Source organism: Notamacropus eugenii, chromosome 1 (genome assembly GCF_028372415.1).
Source record: "Notamacropus eugenii isolate mMacEug1 chromosome 1, mMacEug1.pri_v2, whole genome shotgun sequence".
Lineage (NCBI taxonomy): Eukaryota > Metazoa > Chordata > Mammalia > Diprotodontia > Macropodidae > Notamacropus > Notamacropus eugenii.
In genome coordinates, this window is record NC_092872.1 from 38,519,150 (window position 1) to 38,542,210 (window position 23,061).

The window sequence follows — 23,061 nt, forward strand, 5'->3', positions numbered from 1 at the left end:
AACTGCCCTGAGATTCTAGAACCAGAGGGCAAAATAAATATTCAAGGAATCCATAGAACACTGCATGAAAGAGATCCAAAAAGAGAAACTCCTAGGAACATTGTGGCCAAATTCCAGAATTCCCAGGTGAAAGAGAAAATATTGCAAGCAGCTAGAAAGAAACAATTCAAGTATTGTGGAAATACAATCAGGATAACACAAGATCTCGCAGCCTCTACATTAAGGGATCGAAGGGAATGGAATAGGATATTCCAGAAGTCGATGGTATGGTCTTCTTCAGCAGCAAAGGACGAACACACACATTTATTTATTTTTACAGACAAGTTCAAACTTTATTTAAGACTACATTTTAAATTTAAAGTTACTAAACGAATTACAATGAAAAAATAAAAATGAGAACAGTGCAGCAATCTAGAGAGGATCCTGTCTCCAATTTGTGACCTGCCTGACCAGAAAAAACAAGCACTAGACATTCTAAAAGGCAGTGATTCAAAAACTAATTTACATTTTTGTACAGATGGAAGCAAGTTTGTTTAGTGCCCATGGAGGATATGCATTGGTGGAGGGTCAGGGAAAGGCAGGCATCTGGAAATCTCTCATGTACTTTTCGCAGCAGCAGTCTCAGGTTCTTTCAACAAATATTTCTTGAGCACCCATTATATGCCAGGCACTGTGCTGGGCTATAACCATCCCTTCTCTTGAGGAGATTACTTCCTAATGGGGAAAACAAGTATATGCATAACTATATGCAATATAAATATAAGCTGAATAAATGTACAAAGTAGTTAAAAACAAGCTTTGGGGAAGGGAAAGCTCTAGAAGTTTGGGAGATCCAGAAAGGAGGATAATAAGCATTTATTAAGTACCACCAGGCTCTGTACTAAACACTTCACAAATGCCTTTGATCCTCACAACGACTATTATTAACTCAGTTTTGAACTCAGATCTTCCTGACTCCTGGATCAGGCTGAACCTAGACCAAGCCTAGCTGCCCAAGTGGGAAAGGCTTCATGCAGAAGATGGTGCTTGAACTGCATCTTAAAGGAAGAGCGGATTCTGTGAGATAGAGGTAAGAATTCCAGACATGTAGGATAGTGAATGCAAAGCCATGAAGATGAGAGGAGGAGTGTGTGTGTGTGTGTGTGTGTGTGTGTGTGTGTGTGTGTGTGTGTGTGTGCGCGATAATAACAGCCAACATTTACATAGTGCTTACTATGTTCCAGGCATTGCTAGGTGCTTTACAATCATTTTCTCATTTGATCCTAACAATGACCCTAGAAGATAGATGCTATTATTATATCCATTTTACAGAGCAAACTGAGGCAGATGGAAATTAAGTGACTTGCCCATGGTCATGCAGTTAGTAAGTTTCTGAGGCTGGATTTGAACTCAGGTCTTCCTAACTCCAGACTCAGCACTCTAATCACCGTTTGACTGAATTGAAAGCCAATTTGGCAGGAAAAGGAGCAATATCTAACTAAAGAGGATAGGGTGTGAAAAACTAATTAGAAGAGTTTGTATTTTTATCTTGGAGGCAATAGGAAGCCACTGGAGTTGGTTAAGTAGGGCAATTACTATGTCCAGATCTGTGTGTAAAGAGAAACTAGAGGAGTAAGGTTTGAGACTGAGGCAGGAAGTTGATGAAATAACCAAGAAGTCTTGAACGACTGGACTAAGGCAGGAATTGTCTAAGTGTAGAGAAGGGGTCAGAGTAAGAAATGTTGTAAAGGTAGAAATGGCAAGATTTATCAGCTGATAGAACATGTAAGATGTGGGACTCTATAGAGTTCATGTTAAAATTATGAGCCCAAGGGACAGAAAGGATAGGGGTGTCTTTGACAGAAATAGGGAAGTTTAGAAGAGGGAAGGATTTTGAGAGAATGATGATGAGTTCAGTTTTAGGCAAACTGAATTTAATATGTCTGTAGAACATTCAGTTTAAAGTTTTCAGTGGGCCATTGATTATGTAATATGGAAACTCAAGGGAGAGACTGGGTCTAGATATGTTGATCTGGGAGACATCTGTATAGGGATAATAGCTAACCCCATGTGAGCTGATGGAGTTACCAGGAGAGATTACAGAGTAAGAAAAAAGGCCCAGAACAGAATCTTGACTAATACCCACATTTAGGAGACATTATATATATGTTGAACTAACAAATAGACTGAGAGGGAATAGTCAGATAGGTAGGAAGTTAATCAGTAGAGAGTAGTGTCATAAAAACCCAGAGAGGACTCACTCGCTTGGTTCTGCTGGACTCCTGTCCTGGGCTGATATGCCCAAGATTTTGCAATGCTGCCACTGCCTCAAACCGTCCAAGGCTTCCTCCTAGCCCTGGCACAGCCTGTGAGCTGTGTGCTGTGTGCTCCTCCAGCCCCGCACAATGGATCCTTCCCGTCAACCTTCCAGTCTGTCCTGGTCTTTGAATCTGCCACAGTCTGTTTTCTATTGGATTCTGCCCCCCCCCCAAAAAAAATCTGTTTAGATTCTCTTTTTAGAGGTATCTGAAGAAATTTGTCTAAGAGCTTAGGTGAGTAATTACTCTCACTCCACCATCTTGGCTCCACTCCCATAAAGAGGATTGAGTCAACTTTATAAGAATACAAGTCATTTTCCAATTGATAATATCAAAGGATATTAACAGGCAATTTTCAGATGAAGAAATCAAAGCTGTCTATAGTCATATAAAAATGCTATAAATGATTACTAATTAGAGAAATATAAGTTAAAACAACTCTGAGGTACTACCTCACACCTATAAGATTGGTTAATATTACAGGAAAGGAAGAGGACAAATGTTGGAGGGGATGTGGGAAAATTGGGAAACTAATGCACAGTTGGTGGAGTTGCAACCATTTTGGAGAGCAATTTGGAATTGTGCTAAAGGGCTATACAACTGCATACTCTTTGACCCAGCAATAGTGCTACTAGGCCTGTATCCCAAAGAGATTTTTTTAAAGGGGAAAAGAACCTATTTTTGCAAAAAATATTTATAGCAGTTCTTTTTGATGGCTAAGAATTGGAAATTGAGGGGATGCCCATCAATTTTGGAATGGCTGAACAAGTTGTGGTAAAAAATTGTGATAGAATTTTAGAGTGCTGTAAGAAATGACAAGCAGAGTATTTTCAGAAAAACCTGGAAAGACTTACATGTATTGATTCAAAGTGGAGTGAGCAGAACCAGCCAAATGTTATACACAATAACAGCAATATTGTATGGTAATCAATTGTGAATGACTTAGCTGTTCTCAGTAATGCAGTGATCTAAGACAATTCTGAAAGACTTGAGATGAAAAACGCTATCCACCTTCAGAGAAAGAACTGTTGGAATCTGAATGCAGATAGAAGCATACTGGGTTTGTTTTTTGCTTTATTTTTCTTGACTTTTTTGATTAGAATTTCGTTTTACAACATGACTAATGTGGAAATAGGCTTTGCATAACTGCACTTGTATAACCTATGTCAAATTGCTTGCCTTCTCAATAGGGAGGGAGAGAATTTGAAACTCAAAATTTTTTAAATGAATGTAAAAGTTGTAATTGGGAAAAAATAAACACAAACAAAAAGAGATTTTTGACAATTTAGGAGGTTTCAAAGTGAAAGTTTCCTATTCTGAATCTGTGTTTGGAATTGTCTTTCAATATGCCACAATAAAATCTGAGAGGTGCTCCTCCTCATAGCACTCATGATGAACTGGATTCCTCAGGAAAGAGAATGACTGATGTCTTATGCCATGAGCTACAAAAAACAGCAATGGAATTAATGTGCTACACAGGTCTAAGATGTGAAGAGATAGTGGGGACCATGACGAGTACCATTTTCTGGAAGCTTCATGGGAAGTCACATGATAGAACCTTGAGAGTTCTACCCAGTGTAAGTGACTGAGGCCATATAGGTTACATTTTGGAAGCACTCCCACTTCTTGAGTTACTTTTGATATATAAGATTAAAAAAATTATTGTTTTTGCCAGACTAACATCATTTTCTTTTTGCCAAGATTACTAGACAGCTACATTGAGGAATGCCATAGATATTGTCTATTTCAACAACAGATTTGCAACTCGTTGAATTAAACAGACCCAAAGAGCTGTCATTATTGAATGGTTGAATGTTGACTTGGAAAGAAGGAGCAAGTATCTAATGGAGCACTCCATCTGTCTTTGGTCTTGTAATGTTAGATATTTTGGTCAGTGCTTAACTGAAAGCATAAGTGGTATGTTAATCAAATTTGCAGATGACTTGAAGCTGAGATAATAGTTGGGAGCAGAGACAGAATTGAAAAGGATTTTGGCAGGTTTGACTAATCTGAATCTAATAAAAATGAAATTTAGTATGGATAAACGTAAAGTACTGCACTTGAATTCAATAATCAAACTTTGAAAATAGAGAATAGGGGTTATGCCTGGACAATTGTGCATGTAAAACAGATCTGATATACTAGTAGATTATGTGTTTGCTGCAAGCCAATAGTTTGCCATGGCAATCAAAAGAAGCAATATTTTATATTTATAGTGAAAAGACTGACAATACTGATGAACTTGTCTTGGTTAGATCACATCTGCAGGATGGTGTTTAGTTCAGGGATCTTGATTTTAGAAGGACATTGAAAAGCTGGGTTATGTCTTAGAGAATTAAAGAACTTGACACCATGCCAAAAGAGGACCAGTTCATGAAACTTGGCATGAGTTGCCTGGAGAAGATAAGACTTGGGGGACATGATATATGTCTGCAATTACTGAAGAGCTGCCTCATGGAAAAAGGTATTAGATATGACTGACTAAAAAGAACTAGAAGCAATGAGTGATCAGCCTCTCCACACCATGTTCTATATATGTCAGTAGTGGCCAGTGCATCTGTAAATTGAAGGCACAATGTCAACAAGTGAGAATTTTTTCCCTAGATTCTGGATGAATTAGGTTTAAACAAGGAGAGCTGCTACATCAAACAAAATAATCCAGACTCTCCATGCCATAGGAATTTCCAACATAGTATTTATACAAATGAAAGGACTCGTTAGGATAGGTGTGGCTTCCAGAACTTCCCTAAGTAGAATGAGCCTCACTAACCACTCATCAATTATGTAATCATAATTACACCCATTGCCTTAATGAGCTAGTAGGTGACCTCTATGTTTATCTAGTCAAGTCAATCAAGATAGAGTAAGACAGATATGATGTTGATAGGGAAGATCTTCAATAAAATAATTACAATATGAAGGAGCCATTATACCTCATCTAACTCATTCTAGAGCAGGGGTTCCTAAACTGGGGTCCATGAACTTTCTGTTTTTAAAATTCTGTTAACCATTTCAATATGATTGGCTTCCTTTGTGATCCCATGTATTTTATTTAATGCATTAAAAAAATTATTAAGAGAAGGGCTCTGTAAAACCACCAAAGTGGTCTATGCAACCCACACACACAAAAAAAGGTTAAGAATCCCTTGTCTAGATTAATGAATTTGTATGAAAATGTAAAATTTTTGAGAGTTTTGAGGCAAATTGCATACTTTTGAATTGGTGTTCATCATGATCTCCAAAAATGTGAAATTTTTCTATTATAAAAACTGATGGAGAAATAGATGAAGGAATTTATAAAAAGTCATGAAACGTATCTTAATAATTAGAAACTGAACTGGTGCATCCATAAGAAGAGAAAGCACTCAAAAGAGAAGCCTGAAAATCTTTGAATGTTAAGAAATAATCAATTAAGAATCCCTACTACTGCAAAATGAGTTGTTCTGCAAATAATTTATAGGTTCTCAGTCTAGACGGCCTAAAGACCCCTTTTTATTTACCTCCACCCCTATCAATTAATGTAAGTATAATCAATCTAGACATTTAATCAATGATTTATTGAATCCTTTTTGGTCTTGTACTTAATTATGCTAATCTACATTTAAAAATTAAGTTTGGTTTTACCTTTTCAAATTTTGATCGAGGGTATGGGAGTTCCAACTTCTTTACCTCCCTCCCCACCCCTTCCCTTTGGAAGGCAAGCAATTCAATATAGGCCATATCTGTGTAGTTTTGCAAATGACTTCCATAATAGTCATGTTGTGCAAGACTAACTATATTTCCCTCCATCCTATCCTGCCCCCCATTGCTTCTATTCTCTCTTTTGATCCTGTCCCTCCCCAAGAGTGTTGACTTCAAATTGCTCCCTCCTCCCCATGCCCTCCCTTCTGTCATCCCCCCCACCCTCCTTGTCCCCTTGTCCCCCACTTTCCTGTATTGTAAGATAGGTTTTCATACCAAAATGAGTGTGCATTTTATTCCTTCCTTTAGTGGGATGTGATGAGAGTAAACTTCATGTTTTTCTCTCACCTCCCTTCTTTTTCCCTCCACTAAATAGTCTTTTGCTTGTCTCTTTTATGAGAGATAATTTGCCCCATTCCATTTCTCTCTTTCTCCCAATATATTTCTGTCTCACCACTTAATTTCATTTTTTTAAGATATGATCCCATCCTATTCAATTCACTCTGTGCTGTGTGTGTGTGTGTGTGTATGTGTGTGTATAATCCCACCAACTACCCAGATACTGAGAAAAGTTTCAAGAGTTACAAATATTGTCTTTCCATGTAAGAATGTAAACAGTTCAACTTTAGTAAGTCCCTTATGACTTCTCTTTGCTGTTTACCTTTTCATGCTTCTCTTCATTATTGTGTTTGAAAGTCAAATGTTCTTTTCAGCTCTGGTCTTTTCATCAAGAATGCTTGAAAGTCCCCAATTTCATTGAAAGACCATTTTTTCCCCTGAAGTATTATACTCAGTTTTGCTGGGTAGGTGATTCTTGGTTTTAGTCCTAGTTCCTTTGACTTCTGGAATATCCTATTCCACGCCCTTGGATCCCTTAATGTAGAAGCTGCTAGATCTTGTGTTATCCTGATTGTATTTCCACAATACTTGAATTGTTTCTTTCTAGCTGCTTGCAATATTTTCTCCTTGACCAGGGAACTCTGGAATTTGGCCACAATGTTCCTAGGAGTTTCTCTTTTTGGATCTCTTTCAGGACGTGATCAGTGGATTCCTTGAATACTTATTTTGCCCTCTGGTTCTAGAATCTCAGGGCAGTTTTCCTTGATAATTTCATGAAAGATGATGGCTAGGCTTTTTTTCTCATCATGGCTTTCAGGTAGTCCCATAATTTTTAAATTGCCTCTCCTGGATCTCTTTTCCAGGTCAGTTGTTTTTCCAATGAGATATTTCACATTATCTTCCATTTTTTCATTCTTTTGGTTTTGTTTTGTGATTTCTTGGTTTCTCATAAAGTCATTAGCCTCCATCTGTTCCATTCTAATTTTGAAAGAACTATTTTCTTCAGTGAGCTTTTGAACCTCCTTTTCCATTTGGCTAATTCTGCTTTTGAAAGCATTCTTCTCCTCATTAGCTTTTTGAACCTCCTTTGCCAATTGAGTTAGCCTATTTTTCAAGGTGTTATTTTCTTCAGCATTTTTTTGGGTCTCCTTTAGCAAGGTGGTGACCTGCTTCTCATACTTTTCTTTCATCTCTCTCATTTCTCTTCCCAGTTTTTCCTCCACCTCTCTAACTTGATTTTCAAAATCATTTTTGAGCTCTTCCATGGCCTGAGCCCATGGTCTATTTATTTTGGATGTGTGGGATACAGAAACCTCGACTTCTGTGTCTTTCCCTGATGGTAAGCATTGTTCTTCCTCATCAGAAAGGAAGGGAGGAAATATCTGTTCACCAAGAAAGTAACTTTCTATAGTCTTATTTTTTTTCCCCTTTTCTGGGCATTTTCCCAGCCAGTGACTTGCCTTCTGAGTTTTCTTTCCACCCCACCTTGCCTCCAGATCCACCCAGCCAGGGCTTGGAGTCTGAGATTCAAATGCTGCTTCCCCGCCTCAGGGCTTTCAGTAGGGGCAGGGTTGCTATTCAGTGTGAGATTAAGTTCAGGTGCTCAGGTGGGGGCAGGACCACCTCACGGGCTCAGTTCCCTTGGGGGGGGCGGGGTTTATGCAGAGACCTTCGACAATGGATCCAGGCTCCTGCCTGCTTGGGGAGCCCCTGTCCACTGCTGCCCCCCCTGCTGCCTCCCGAGGGAGCCTGAGTTATGGGGACACCCCACTCCCCTCTCCACCAGCCAAAGAGACCCCCTCACCAACCCTTGTCACCTGTGGGTGGAGGGACCTGTGTGGCTGCTGGAGATTCTGTCCCTGAAGCCTGCTGGGATCTGCTCCTCTTGGTGCCTCGAGGCCAAGGCAGGGCTGGGCTCTGCTCCAGGTCGGGTATATGACGGACCTTTCACGTCAGGTTTTCAGGTCTCTCTGGAACAGAAATCTCCTCCACTCCATTGTTCTGTGGCTTCTGCTGCTCCAGAATTTGTTGGGAGTTCTTCTTTACAGATATTTTATGGGCTGTGGGTTTGGAGCTAGCATATGTGTGTCTTTCTACTCTGCCATCTTGGCTCCTCCCCACTGTGGAAGCTTTTTCTATAAACATTTAGTTCCTACTTGTCAGCCATCAAAAAGGGTTTTTTTGGTTTTTTGGTTTTTGCTTTGTTTTTGGTTTTTGGTCACCATGCAGTAAGCCAACACAAAATAGTGAAATAATGCTCTGAGTCAGGAAGGAAAAGGGCCTTTCCATCATACATTACTAGAAGGAAGTTCATTAAGTTTCCACATGGGTTAGCAGCAAGGAGAAGATGAGACAGAGGGAAAAAAGGTGAGAATGAGCATTTATGAAGCACCTACTATGTACCAGTTACTGTTTTATAAACATTATCTCATTTGGTCCTCACAACAATCTTGTGAGGTAGATATTATTTTCCTTACTTTTTAAATGAAGAAACTAAGGGAGAGGTTAAGAGACTTGCCCAGCGCCACACAGCTAGTAAGTTATCTGAAACTGGATTAGAACTTGGGTCTTCCTGAGCCTAGGCCCAACTCCCTATCGACTGTGCCACTTTATTGCCTAGATATCAATACTCCAAAGACTTGCCTTCATTGACCAGTCCTGCCCAATGGTGCTTATATGTATGTGCTGTATTTTCTTCAGTAGAATGTAAGCTCATTGAAAGCAAGGACTGTTTTGTATTGTCTTTGTATCTCTAAGCACTTAGCACAGTGCCTGGCCTATAGCACATGCTTAATAAATGCTTGCTGAGGGGCAGAGCCAAGATGGCAGAATGAGAGGAAGGACCACCAGCTCACCCAGCACACTTCCTCCACAACAGTCTAGAAAATCCACAGACCAATTTTTGTCCAGCAAAACACTGATTTCAGTTGTGTCTACTCTTTATGACCTCATTTGGAATTTTCTTGGAAAAGATACTGGAGTGGTCTGTCATTTCCTTCTCCAGCTAATTTTATAGATGAGGAAACTGAGGCAAACAATATTAAGTGACCTGTCCAGGGTCACACAGCCAGTAAGTGTCAGACAATATCTGACCTCAGGAAGGTGATCTTTCTTGACTCCAGGCCTGGCACTCTAGCCACTGTGCCACCTAACTGCCCTAGGAAAAAAAAATCATGAGTCATTTTTCCAGGACAGTTTAGGAAGAGAGACTGAAAAATCTTTAGAGTATGGGGCAGGGACTACCCAGGAGCACAGCAATGGAGAACAAAAAACAATGAAAAAGAGTCTAGAGTCCAGGGGCAGAAAGGGAGCTGAGATAGAGCACCAGGGCAGAAAGAACTGGGTTAGAGAGAGGACTTCAGAACTAACACTGGGAGCAAAAAACAGGTACAATATGGCAGTTCTATTGCCCATTACCAAGTACTGGGTCCCAGTTCCAGGTTGAAGAGGAGTGGTTGCCAGAGGACAGAGTTCTAATTATATATTAAACAAGGGACAAGTTTCAGAAACTTACTGTGTGAATCTTAGCCCAAGAGCAAAGAGGTAACTCAATCCTAACCTTTAACCCAGCACATAAGTCTTCTGGGGAGGGCAGGTGTGCCCCAGACAAAGGGGAGCCAACTCTTCAGTCACCCTGAATCTGCAGAACCTCACACACACACACACACACACACACACACACACACACACACACACACACACACGCACACACTCTTGAAGTGTGCAGAACCCCACACTAACATAAAGTCCAAAGTTAAGAAGTAGGCTGGAAGAACAAGAAGACAAAAAGAATCTGACCATGAAAACCTACTATGGTGACAAGGAAACTCAAGAAACAAACACAGAAGAAGATAATGACTTGAAAACATCTACAAGCAAACCTCAAAGAAAAATGCAGAGTGGACACAAAATTTTTAGAAGAACTAAAGAAAAAGATTTTTTAAATAATATTTATTTTCCCACAATTACATGTAAAAATAATTTTTAACATTCATTGTTTTTGGAGTTTTGAGTTCCAAATTCTATCCCTCTTTTCCTTAGATCACCCCTCTCTGAGACAGTAAACAATCTAATATAAGTCATATAATCATATAAAACATTTCTTTATTAGTCATTTTGTAGGAAAAAAAGGAAGGAAGGAAGGAAAGAAGAGAGAAAAAAAATAGATTGCTTTGGTCTGTATTCAGATGCCATCAGTTCTTTCTTTGGAGGTAGATAGCATCAAAAAAATATTTTTTTGTTTCAAACCAAGATGCCATTTATTACTCTGTGCAGGAAGGACTGGAAAGGCAAGAAAATGTGGCTGGTCATTTGGAGTCTTTGAGCTAGGCAGGGCTCAGTACTGGTAGTGATCAGGTTTGAAGGGGCCCCCTCTGGGGAGGTCCAGGTACTGGGACTGTTTTTCCATCAGCTTAGTTAGCTTCACATTCAGTTTGCCAAGGTGGGCCTCAGTCACAGCTTCATCCAGTTTCTTGGGAAGGAAGTACACTCCCACAGGGTACTTGTCCAGGTGGGTCCACAGCTCAATCTGGGCCAGCACCTGGTTGCTGAAGGAATTGTTCATCATAAAGCTGGGATGGCCCATAGCACAGTTCAGGTTGACTAGATGGCCTTCTGCCAGCAGAGTGATCTGCCACCCATTCTTCAGCTTATAACGGTCCATCTGAGGCTTCACATTCACCTTCTCCATGGAATTTTGATTCAACTTTACATCTATTTTCACGTCAAAGTGGCCAGTGTTACATACTAAGGCATCATCCTTCATCTGCTCAAAGTGCCTGCCCAAGATGATGTCCATGCACCCTGTGGTGGTGACAAAGATGTTTCCCTCTTTGCAGGCTTCATCCATGGTAGTCATCTCATAGTTCTCCATAGAGGCCTGCAGTGCATTGATGTGGTCTATCTCTGTGATGATGACTTGGGCACCAGAGCCCCAAAGGACTGAGCACAGCCCTTGCCCACATCACCACAGCCTGCCACCACAGCCACCTTGCCAGCAATCATCACACCTGTGGCTCGTTTGATGCCATCAGTGAGGGACACACAGCAGCCATACAAGTTGTCAGACTTGCTCTTGGTAACAGAATCGTTCACATTGATAGCTGGCACTTTCAGAACTCCATTGATTTTCACCTTGTATGGATTTTGGATGCCTGTGGTGGTTTCCTCTGAGATGCCTCTGACACCCTTCAGAAGCTCAGGATATTTGGTGTGAATGAGGTTGGTGAGGTCCTCCATAGTTTCTTAATGACTTAGCAGAAACCACCATGCAGAGACTTTGGGGATGGGGGTGATGTGGCCACAAAAAGGCCGAGGCGGGTGGCAGGCAGCACCAGGAGGGGAAAAAAAATTTTGAAAAATACCAAATAAAGATTTTTAAAACAAAATAAAAGTGGTAGAGGAACAAATGGGAAAGGAAGTGAAAGCTATGGAAAAAAGTAATGAAAAGAGAATTAACATCTTGGAAAAAGAAATGCAAAGTTTTACTAAAGAAAACAACTCCTTATAAATTAGAATTGACTAAATGCAAGCTAATGCTTCCACAAGACATCAAGAAATAATAAAACAAAGTCAAAAGACTAAAAAAAAAATACAAAATGTGAAATATAGAAAAAGGAACTGATCTAGAAGATAGATCAAGGAGAGATAACTTGAGAATCACTGGGCTACCTGAAAGCCAGAAGCAACAACAAAAAAGCACAGACAGCATATTTCAAGAAATTACAAAAGGAAAACTGCCCAGATATCTTAGAGCCAGAGGGCAACATAGAAATTTTAAGAACGCACTGTTCACTTCCTGAAACCCCAAAATGAAAACTCCTAGGAATATGATAGCCAAAATTCAGAGTTCCTAGGTGAAAGAGAAAATATAAATTGCTCAGATTAACAGAAGAAAAAATGGAATACTTAAAAAACACCATCTTAGAAAAATTAATTAAACAAATAATAAATGAATTCCCTAAGGGGAAAAAACCATAGGACCAGATGGATTTACAAGTGAATTCTACCAAACATTTGAAGAAAAATTAATTCCAGTGCTACATAAACTGCTTGAAAGAAAAAACAACAGGCAAAGAGAGAATTCTTCCAAATAACTCCTATGACACAAATATGGCTTTGATATGTAATCCAGGAAAAACAAAAATAGAGAAAGAAAGCTATAGACCAATTGTCCTAATGAATGTTGTTGCAAAAATTTTAAACAAAATACTATCAAGATTACAGCATTATGTCACAAAGATCATAGACTATGACTAGGTTGGATTTATACTGGGAATTCAGGGCTGTTTCAATATTAGGACAACTATAAGTATAACTGGCCATACTAGTAACAAAACCAACAAAAATCATATAATTAATTCAACAGATGCAGGAAAGGTTTTTGACAAAATATAACAATAATTCCTATTAAGATCACTAGAAAGCACAGAAATAAATGGAGCTTTCTTTAAAATAAGTAACATCTAAAACCAAAAGCAAGCATCATCTGTAATGAGGATAAGCTAGAAGCCTTTTCCGTAAGATCAGGGTGAAATGAGAATGTACATGGTCACCATTACTATTCAATATTCTACTATATATATTTTCAATATTATAGCAATAAAAAAGAAATTTAAGGAAACAAATTATCATTTTTTGCAATGATATGATTTTTTTTTTGGAAAATCCTAACTAGTCAGCTAAAAAACTGATCCAATCAATTAAAAACTTCAACAAAGCTGTAGTTTATGAAACAAACCTGCACAAATAATCAGCATTTCTGTATATTGCCAACAAAACCCAGCAGGAAGAGACAGAAGAAATTCCATTTAAAATAACTATAGACAGTATGAAATATTTGAGAGTCTATAGTCTGCCACAACACACATAGGAATTATGTGAACTCAATTAGAAAACATGCCATACTAATACAGATCTAAATAACTGGAGAAATATTAATTGCTCAAGAGCGGGCCAAACCTACATAATAAAAATGACAATACTAACTAAATTTATTTATTTATTCAGTGTTACGCCAGTGAAACTTTCAAAGAATTACTTTATAGAGCTAGAAAAAAGAGTAATAAAATTTATCTGGAAGAACAAAAAGTCAAGAACATTAAAGGAATCAGTGAAAAAAATGGTAAGGAAAGGGGTCTAGCAGTATAAGATCTCAAACTATACTATAAAGTCAAAATCATCCAAACAATTTGGTAATGGGTAAGAAATAGAAAGACTAGTTAATTCATTCAACAAGCATTTATTAAGTGCCTTCTACATACCAGTCACTGTGCTCAGCACTGGAGATACAAATAGAGGCAAAAAATACAAAAACAATAAGCAAACCAATATATACGAAGCAAGTTATATATAGGATAAATAGGAAATAATTAAAGAAGGAAAGCATTGGGCTTAAAGAGATTAGAGGAGACTTCCTGAAGAAGGTAGGATTTTCGTTGGGACTTAAAGGAAGCTGGAGAAGTCAGTAGTTGGAGGAGAGGAGGGACATCATGCCTGGAGTAGAAAGAAGGAGTGTCTTGTTTATGGAACAGCCAAGAGGCCAGTATCAGTGGATCAAAGAGTATGTCTTGGGAAGTAAAATGTAAGATAAATGGAATAGATTAGTTAGACAAGAGAAGCAAATGGGCATCATAAATGGGTGTTTGATAAACCCAAAGATCCTAGCTATTGGGGCAAGATCTCATTATTTGACAAAAACTTTCAGGAAAACTAGAAAGTAGCATGGCAGAAACTAGGCATAGTTTAATATCTCATGCCATACACAAAGATAATCTCAAAATTGGTATACGATTTAGATGTAAAGGGTGATATCAAAAGCAAATTAGTGGAGATGGAAGATTATTACCTATCAGACCTATAAAAAAGGGAAGAGTTTATGAATAGAGAAGTTTCACAGGAGGTAAAATGGATAATTTTTATTATACATTTTTTAAAAATTGAACAAATAAAATTAATTCAACTAATTAGAAAAAAACTGAGGAAGTGGGTGTGGAAATCCTTATAGAAAGGTTCTCTGATAAGTGTCTTATTTCCAAAATACATAGAGAACTGAGTCAAGTAAGGGTCATTCCCTGATTGATAGTCAAATGATGCAAAAAGGCAGCTTTCAGAGGAAGAATATCAATATTCAAACCTATCCATAGTCAGATCTCTAATTATTAGAGAAGTGAAAATTAAAATAACTCTGAGGTTATTCATTGGATTGACTAAGTTGACAAAAAGGGACAATAACAAATACTGAGAGGAATGTGAAAAAACAGATACACAAATGCATTCTTAGTGAAGCTGTAACTAGTTTAATAATTCCAGAAAGCAATTTGAAACTATGCCCCCAAAGTTATTAAAGTATGCCTAGCATTTGACCCAATGATAGTACTATTAGATCTATAGATCAAAGAAATCAAAGAAAGAAGAAAAGGACCATCTGTCCAAATATATTTATAGCAGCTGTTTTTGTGGTGGTGAAGAATTGGAAACTGAGGGGAAGTTCATCAGTTGGGGAACACGTTATGGTATATAAATATGATGGAATATTATTGTAATATAAGAAAATGATGAAGAGGATGTTTTCATAAAAACCTGGGAAGACTTGTATGAACTGAAGCAGAGTGAAGTAAGCAGAACCAGGATAACCATTTCTACAGTAATAGCAATATTCTAAAGATGATGAATTTTGAAAGACTTAGTAACTCTGATTACAACAATGACCAACCATAATTCCAAAAAATTCATAATGAAATATGCTATCTCCAGATAGAAAACTGATGGACTCAGAGTGCTGATTAAAATATATTTCTTTCTCTTTCTTTTTTATTTCTTTTTTTTTGCAACATTATTAGTGCAGAAATTTATTTTGTGTGACTACACATCTTTGTAATGGTTCTGTTTTTCTTGCCTTCTCCATGCATGGGGAAGGGCAAGTGAGTTAGAGAATTTAGAATAAAAAATAAAATAATACTGAATTTTAAAAAATAAATATTTTTGAAGGTTTCTTGGAAGGGTGATATGTAATGTTGCTACATAATGAGCTCTTTTCATTATCTCACAAAAAGGTTAATAATTAGTTTTATAATGTGACTTGCATAAGAATTGGAAGGCTTGTAAGAGGGGTTGAAGTGTTTTTCATGTTAAAGGAAATATTGCTCAATTAATGTTGAATTAAGGGGAAATGACAGTTGTAGATTTTTGGGAAAATAAACAAATTTTATGACCTTTTAGATTATAAATTTGCTACACAGTACCATTCTTTCCTCTTCCTCATCTCATCTTTTCTCATCCTATCCCACACCAATTCATCTTAACTTATCTCATCTTCTTTACCTATTCCTATGTTTCAGGGACACTACAGAGATAACCGATGGGTTGGAAAAAATGGTCACTTAGGTTTCTTCCTACTCTGAGAGTCTGGGATGCTATCATACATGCCCATTTAGTAACTCACACACATATATACATATATGTGTATTATACAATGATCTAGTGAGAGCTCTGATTAGAACATCACAATTCAGAGACCAGTTCCTAAAGGCTGTGTATTAGGGAAGGGATAGGGCGAGGTGGGGTATGGTGCATGCCTAAACCACTGAAGATGGCACCATCCACTTGAAGACATTAGAGATTTGCTTCTAGGAAACTGGAAAATTGGAGTTTTGTGAACATTCTGCATTGACCTACCATGTATTTGGGAACTGGCTTTTTCCATTGGCTATGTAGCCAAAACAATTGTCTTCTTCAAAACAGCCTAACTCAGCACTGGATGTATGTCTAAGGCTTTCACATCTGAGGAAGTGAAGTGACTCTTTGATTCATAGCCAGTGATACCATGTGACACAGGGGGAAAACCATAGGGCCTCCTCTACTTCCCATAGAAATAGGCATGGTCCATTGATTTTTCCATTTATTCTTTTCATTCCAAGTGCAAAGAATCGAGTCTGATCTGCGCCAAGAATATGAGCATTGGAATCTGCAGTCCAGGGATTTGGGTCATATGCTATAGTCGACCCCTGCACTGAGACCCTGAGGAACACAGAGTGATGGTCAACAGTGACCTTGGGACTCCAGTCCAACAGGGATCTGGACTTGAGTTTGGCAGGACTGAAGCTATGTACAAACAGAGCTAAATTATGGACATGATTCCCTCCAGCCCCCAGTAACCTTGGTGATGCAGGGACTCTTACTCCCAAGGTACTGGGGGTAGAGGTGAAATGTTTATATGTTTATTCTTTCTATAATTTTGAAGCAAATATCTCTTTGTCAAAGCTACTTCAATATTAAGTGGTTAAATGGAATTAGGATGCAAGTTTCTGGGCCCCTAAAATGTAAGGAACCCCGCCAGTGAGGGCTTGAGCTGATGGCAGAGAAATGACCCTAAAACCTCTAGAGAGAACAGGGCCAGAGTGAGTCATGTTACAGTTATAATAAATACCTACTTGTTAACAGGAAATTTCTAACTCCTTAAATCAAGGGACTGCAAAGAAAAGAAGCAGCTAAAATAAACAAGCAACTTAATCATTTCCTTTCATTTCACCTCAGTTGTAAAGATTACGAAAGAGCTAGTAAACAAGGAAATTTTGTGGTTTTTCTTCCAGCTATGCTCCTCCTACATTTTTTTTTTTAATGTGGCAAGGGAACGAGTAATAAAGCAGACACAAGCTTAAAAGTCTCACTGGGTTTTTTCTTATGTAGAGTAGAGTTGAGAGCAGATGATAGAAGATTGTGACTTGGCTTCTACACTTCCAATATTTCTTTTAAACCTTTCAAAAATCACCTCATTAAATACAATTGAGATGATGACATCTCACATTTTTATGCTTTGGTTTTGTTTTTTTTTTTTTAGCACTTACAAAACACTTTCTTCAAAGCAATCCTGTGAGGTAGGTAGTGCATTAGTATCCCCTTTAAACAGATGGAAAAAATAGAGGTCTGGAGAGGTGAATGGACTCAAAGTAAGCATCAGAACCAGAGCTCAAGTCCACCCTTGAGTCCGAAGCCTATGCACTTTCTATTACACCCAACTTCCTCCTAATAACATTGCTTATTCAGTAGCTTGCAGGATTAAGAATATCACATCCTCTAATAAATGCTTTAATAAATCCTTATTGACTGAGTTTCCAATTGTACCTGTCTAAAATTCAATGCAACTCAAAAAGTGTTAATTAAATCTCTTTTCTGCAAAAGGCATTGGGATATTTATTGAACACTGAAAGGTTTACAAATACTTTCATGTAAATTCATTTATGGGCAACTAGGTGGCACAGTGGACTCAGTGCTAGGCTTGGAGTTAAGAAGACTCCTCTTTCTGAGTTCAAGTCTAGCCACAGACACTAGCTGTGGAACTCTGGCAAGTTACTTAAGCCTATTTGCCTCAGTCTCCTCATCTGACATATGAGCTGGAGAAGTAAAAAGCAAGTCATTCCATTATCTTTGCCAAGAAAACCCCAACTGGGGTCACAGAAAGTTGGACTCGATTGAAAAATGACTAAACAAACTCATTTGATCCTTTTAATAGCCTTGTGAAATTCCATCATCCTCTAAAGTATCACTATCTATTTTATGGATTATAAACCTGAGGCTCAGAGATATTAAGTGATCTGTCCATAATCACATAGCTGGTAAGTGTGAAGTAGGATTTGAAGCAAAACCTTCCTGGCTCCAAGTCCAGGCATTGCCCATTGTACCCCCTACCAAAAAAACCTTTTTGAATAAGATTAGGATAATAACTTGTCATATTTCCATGACACCTCAAGGTTTACAAAGTGCTTTCCTTAAAACAACTCTGTGAAGTAGATGACATGAGTACTATTACCCCATTTCACAGATGAGTTACAAGAGGTCTGGAGAGATGTACTCTGATTAAATAAATGTCCATTTTGTTCTTGATAGACCAACAAAAGTATACTTTAGCTGTGCAGGTCACTAAAAAATATAAGCAGAGTTTTGATCAGGGGAATCTCTGACACATTTTATGATTATCTCCAATCAGCTTAATGACACACTGAACTTTGTCTGAAAGGTCTGGAAGGATTCATGCTTAAGGAGGTAGGCTTGTGTCCTGTATCCTTCATGAAAAGACACAGGGGCAATTAGTGACTGGGTCTGTCTCCAAAATGATTGTCAACTGAGAGTCTGGAGAGATAGACTCTTGTCTAAGAGCTACCCTTTCTCTGTGGTCTATAAAAATGACTTCTTGTTGTTCAGCCATTTTTTTTCGGTCACATCTGACTCTTCATGACCCTATTTGGGGTTTTCTTGGCCGAGATCCTGGAGTAGTTTGCCATTTCCTTCTCCAACTCATTTTACAGATGTGGAAACTGAGGTAATCAGGGTTAAGTGACTTGCCCAGGATCACACAGCTAGTAAGTGCCTGAGGCCAAATTTGAACCCAGGAAGATGAGTCTGCCTGACTCCAGGTCTAGCACTCTATCCACTGCACCACCTAGATGCAAAGTCAACCTTTATGGAGGAGGGTGAGAAGGGTAGTAATTCCCCCTCTTTCTCCTTTCCAGGAGCAAATAATGGAAGTAAAGTGAGCAGGAGCACAAAGGGAGCTGTCTGTGGTCTGAGAAGGGACATCATGAACCTCCTACCTTCTGCTCCCTTCTACTATGTTGTTTCCTTTCTTGAACTCAATTCATAGATTTAGAATTCCTAAGAAAGGCTGTCTCCTATCCAAGTAATGAGGTATTGAGATTTCTGACAGAAGCCTATGGCAATGCAGACATATCTTTGCATTCAGCCTGAGACAAGATGTCCTAAGAATGGACTTTTCCAATCTTGGAAGTTATATCATGGTAATTCCAAATTTGAGCCACATTAGGTAAGGACAGGAGATCTGGGCCTTGCCAAATATCCTTGTTATTGCTTGTTGCTTTGACAGTGTATATCGGTCGTAAAGGGTATTGTATGTTTAGCCATCCCAAAAAGTGTATTTTACCTTATGGAAAGAACCTAGATATCATCCTCGATTCTTACCTCTCTCTCATGCCCAATATCTAACCAGTTGCCAAGTCTTGTTGATTTTACTTTTATAACATCTCACATATGACACTCTCCTCTGACACTGCCATTGCCCTGGTGCAGGCCCTCATCACTTTATCACCTGGCCTTTTGCAATAGCCTACTAGTTGTTCTCCTTGCCACAAGTCTCTCCCCACTCCTCCATCCTCCATTCATCTGTCAAAGTGATCTTCCTAAAGCACAGATCTGACCATGTTCACCCTCCTATTCAGTAAAGTTCTGTTGTTCTCTATCACCTCCAAATCAAATGTAAAATCCTCTGACATTCAAAGCCCTTGATAGATGTGACCCCTCTCTCAGTCTTTCCAGTCTCATTATACCTTACACTCCCTCACTATACACTGTGATCCAGTGACACTGGTCTTTTTATTGTTCCTTGAACAAGACATTCTCTCCTGTCTCCAGGTATTTTCATTGACTATCTCTAATATCTGGAGTGGTCTCCCTCCTCATCTCTACCTCCTGGCTTCCCTGGCTTCCTTCAAGAAAAAGCTAAAGTGGTACCTTCTACCAGAAGCCTTTCCAGATCCACCTTAATTCTAGTGCCTTCCCTTTGGTGATTATTTCCATTTTATCCTGTATATATTTTGTTTGTAGATAGCTGTTTGAATATTGTCTCCTTCATTAGACCATCAGCACAGAATGTCTTTTTGCCTTTCTTTGAACTTCCAGCACTTAGCACAGTGCCTGGCATGTAGTTGTTATTTGTCCTTCGTTTTCAAAGAGAACCAATGACATTATAGGATGATGTGTTGACTCCTATGTGAATTGGATTTAAATGAGGCAGAGTTGCACAAAATAGTCAGTATCATTTTCTCTCTCATAAAGTCCAATGGCAAGACAAAAATCAAGATATCGTTGGATGACCCATAGCATCTTTGATGTGTGACCAAGTTCTAAGTGCTCCAGCTGCCTTCATGGTCACTGGAACAAATTGCTCTCATCAACCCATTCTGCCACAGGAAGCCTTCGTATCCTTGGGATAACCCTCCCCCCCCCCCCAAATCACCAATGAGTTCAAGGCTTGCCAGTTACCCTCAACCTGGTTTGGCCTATCCACCAAGACAGTTTACAGATAAGAGAGGTTAAGGGATTTGCCCAAGGTCCCACAACCAATAAATGTCTAAGCAAGACTTGAATTAAGATATTTTTGACTCAATATCCAGAACTTTATCCATTGCATCACCTAGGCTAGGCACAATAATTTATTGCTTTAGTAGAGCTTCCACAAAGTCCCAGTAAGATGTCTCATCTTAATGTGAAGTTGATCCTGGATCTTCGATGGCTATGCCAGCAAAATATAAGCTCTTTTAGGTCTTATTAAACTGGAATGATGTCCATTATGATTCCTATGGCAGACTTCTAACTGTCTGAGAACCAGCCTAGCTCTTCTGGAGAAGCTCTTCACCAGAAGATTGACCAAAAACTTTTCAGTTCTTTGTCCATATCAACCTGACATTATCAGAATCAGTTTTCAGCAGATCATTTATCCACAATTCATTCTTTACCCAGAAGCCTCTGACTGAGTCATACCTGGTTCTTGGACTGTAATAATAGAAAGCATGCTAGAAAAAGACAGAAGGTTCTGATATATATAAAATATTTGAGGGGGTGGAGCCAAGATGGTGGAGTAGAAAGACAAAAAAAATGCAGGCTCTCCCGACACATCCCATAATATACCTGTAGAGAGGGACTCTCAATAAATATTGGAGCAGCAGAAGTGGAGAACAACAGAGTGGTGGAGATTTCCAGCCCAGGGTGACCTGAAAGGCCCATGGGAAAGGTCAGTTGCACTGGACATGGAGCAGAGTGCAGAGCCCAGCCCAGCCTTGCCTGTGTGGCTGGAGAACAGCCCTCGGGGATGGAATCTCCAGTCACAGCAGTAGCAGCAGCAGCAGATTCGAAGATCCCTCAACCCACAGGTGCCAAAGGTCAGTGACTGGGTTTTTTCAGCTGGCCAGGAAGGGAGAAAGGCCTTCCCATAGCTGCAGAGGCCACATGGGGCAGGCATCAGCAGATCTCACAGCAGCCCCTACAGCAGCCCGAGACCATGGCTGGACCGTAAAAACCCCTGGGGGCACTGAGGGAGCTGGTCTTTGTCTCTCACTGAATGGTGGCCCTGCCCCCACAGCTTGACTGAATCCCACCCCTCCCAGTGCTAGCTTTGTGGAACTGGAGGTCAGGTGCCTGTGGAGAGGAATCTCTGCTAAGATTCTGGGCACAAAAATCCTTCCCTGAACCCAGATCAGTACATGCTTGATTGTGCCACTTTGGAGGAACTGATATCTTACAGGTCCCCAGAGTATACCCTACTCTTGACAAAGGACCCAAAAGTCAAGTAACTGGTTGGGAAAATGCCCAAAAAAAGGGGAAAAAAAATAAAACCATAGAAGGTTACTTTCTTGGTGAACAGATATCTCCTCCCATCCTTTCTGATGAGGAAGAACAATGCTTACCATCAGGGAAAGATGTAAAAGTCAAGGCTTCTGTATCCCAAACATCCAAAGTAAATATTCAATGGGTTCAGGCCATGGAAGAGCTCAAAAAGGATTTTGAAAATCAAGTAAGAGAGGTAGATGAAAAACTGGGAAGAGAAATAAGAGAGATGTAAGAAAAGCATGAAAAACAAGTCAACAACTTGCTAAAGGAGAACCAAAAAAATGCTGAAGAAAATAACACCTTTAAAAATAGGCTAACTCAATTGGCAAAAGAGGTTCAAAAGCCAATGAGGAGAAGAATGCTTTAAAAAGCAGAATTAGCCAAATGGAAAAGGAGTTCAAAAGCTCACTGAAGAAAATTAGAATGGAACAGATGGAGGCTAATGACTTTATGAGAAACCAAGAAATCACAAAACAAAACCAAAAGAATGAAAAAATGGAAGATAATGTGAAATATCTCATTGGAAAAACAACTGACCTAGAAAACAGATCCAGGAGAGACAATTTAAAAATTATGGGACTACCTGAAAGCCATGATCAAAAAAAGAGCCTAGACATCATCTTTCATGAAATTATCAAGGAAAACTGACCTGAGATTCTAGAACCAGAGGGCAAAATAAGTATTCAAGGAATCCACCAATCACCTCCTGAAAGAGACCTAAAAAGAGAAACTCCTAGGAACATTGTGGCCAAATTCCAGAGTTCCCAGGTCAAGGAGAAAATATTGCAAACAGCTAGAAAGAAACAATTCAAGTATTGTGGAAATACAATCAGGATAACACAAGATCTGGCAGCTTCTACAGTAAGAGATCAAAAGGCTTGGAATATGATATTCCAGAGGGCAAAGGAACTAGGATTAAAACTAAAAATCACCTACCCAGCAAAACTGAGTATAATACTTCAGGGGAAAAAAATGGTCTTTCAATGAAATCGAGGACTTTCAAGCATTCTTGATGAAAAGGTCAGAGCTGAAAAGAAAATTTGACCTTCAAACACAAGAATCAAGAGAAGTATGAAAAGGTAAACAGCAAAGAGAAACCATAAGGGACTTACTAAATTTGAACTGTTTACATTCCTACATGGACAGACAATATTTGTAACTTGAAACTTTTTTCAGTATCTGGGTAGTTGGTAGGATTACACACACACACACACACACACACACACACACACACAGCACAGGTTGAATTGAATAGGATGGGATCATATCTTTAAAAAATGAAATTAAGCAGTGAGAGAGAAATATATCAGGAGGAGAAAGGGAGAAATGGAATGGGGCAAATTATCTC

General features: G+C 39.0%; 1 protein-coding gene and 1 pseudogene across 1 annotated transcript in view; both read right to left on the reverse strand.

The window, feature by feature from the left end:
* Positions 1-302: 302 nt before the first annotated feature.
* LOC140496785 (uncharacterized) overlaps positions 303-23,061 on the reverse strand; it is a 125,340-nt gene continuing 102,581 nt past the window's right edge. The window contains exons 2-3 of the mRNA XM_072596997.1: positions 2,241-2,456; positions 303-714 (exon numbers count right to left, since the gene is read on the reverse strand). The gene's annotated coding sequence lies outside the window, so the exon portion shown is untranslated. The remainder of the gene's footprint in view (positions 715-2,240; positions 2,457-23,061) is intronic.
* Positions 10,369-11,723, reverse strand: LOC140496772 (adenosylhomocysteinase pseudogene; annotated as a pseudogene).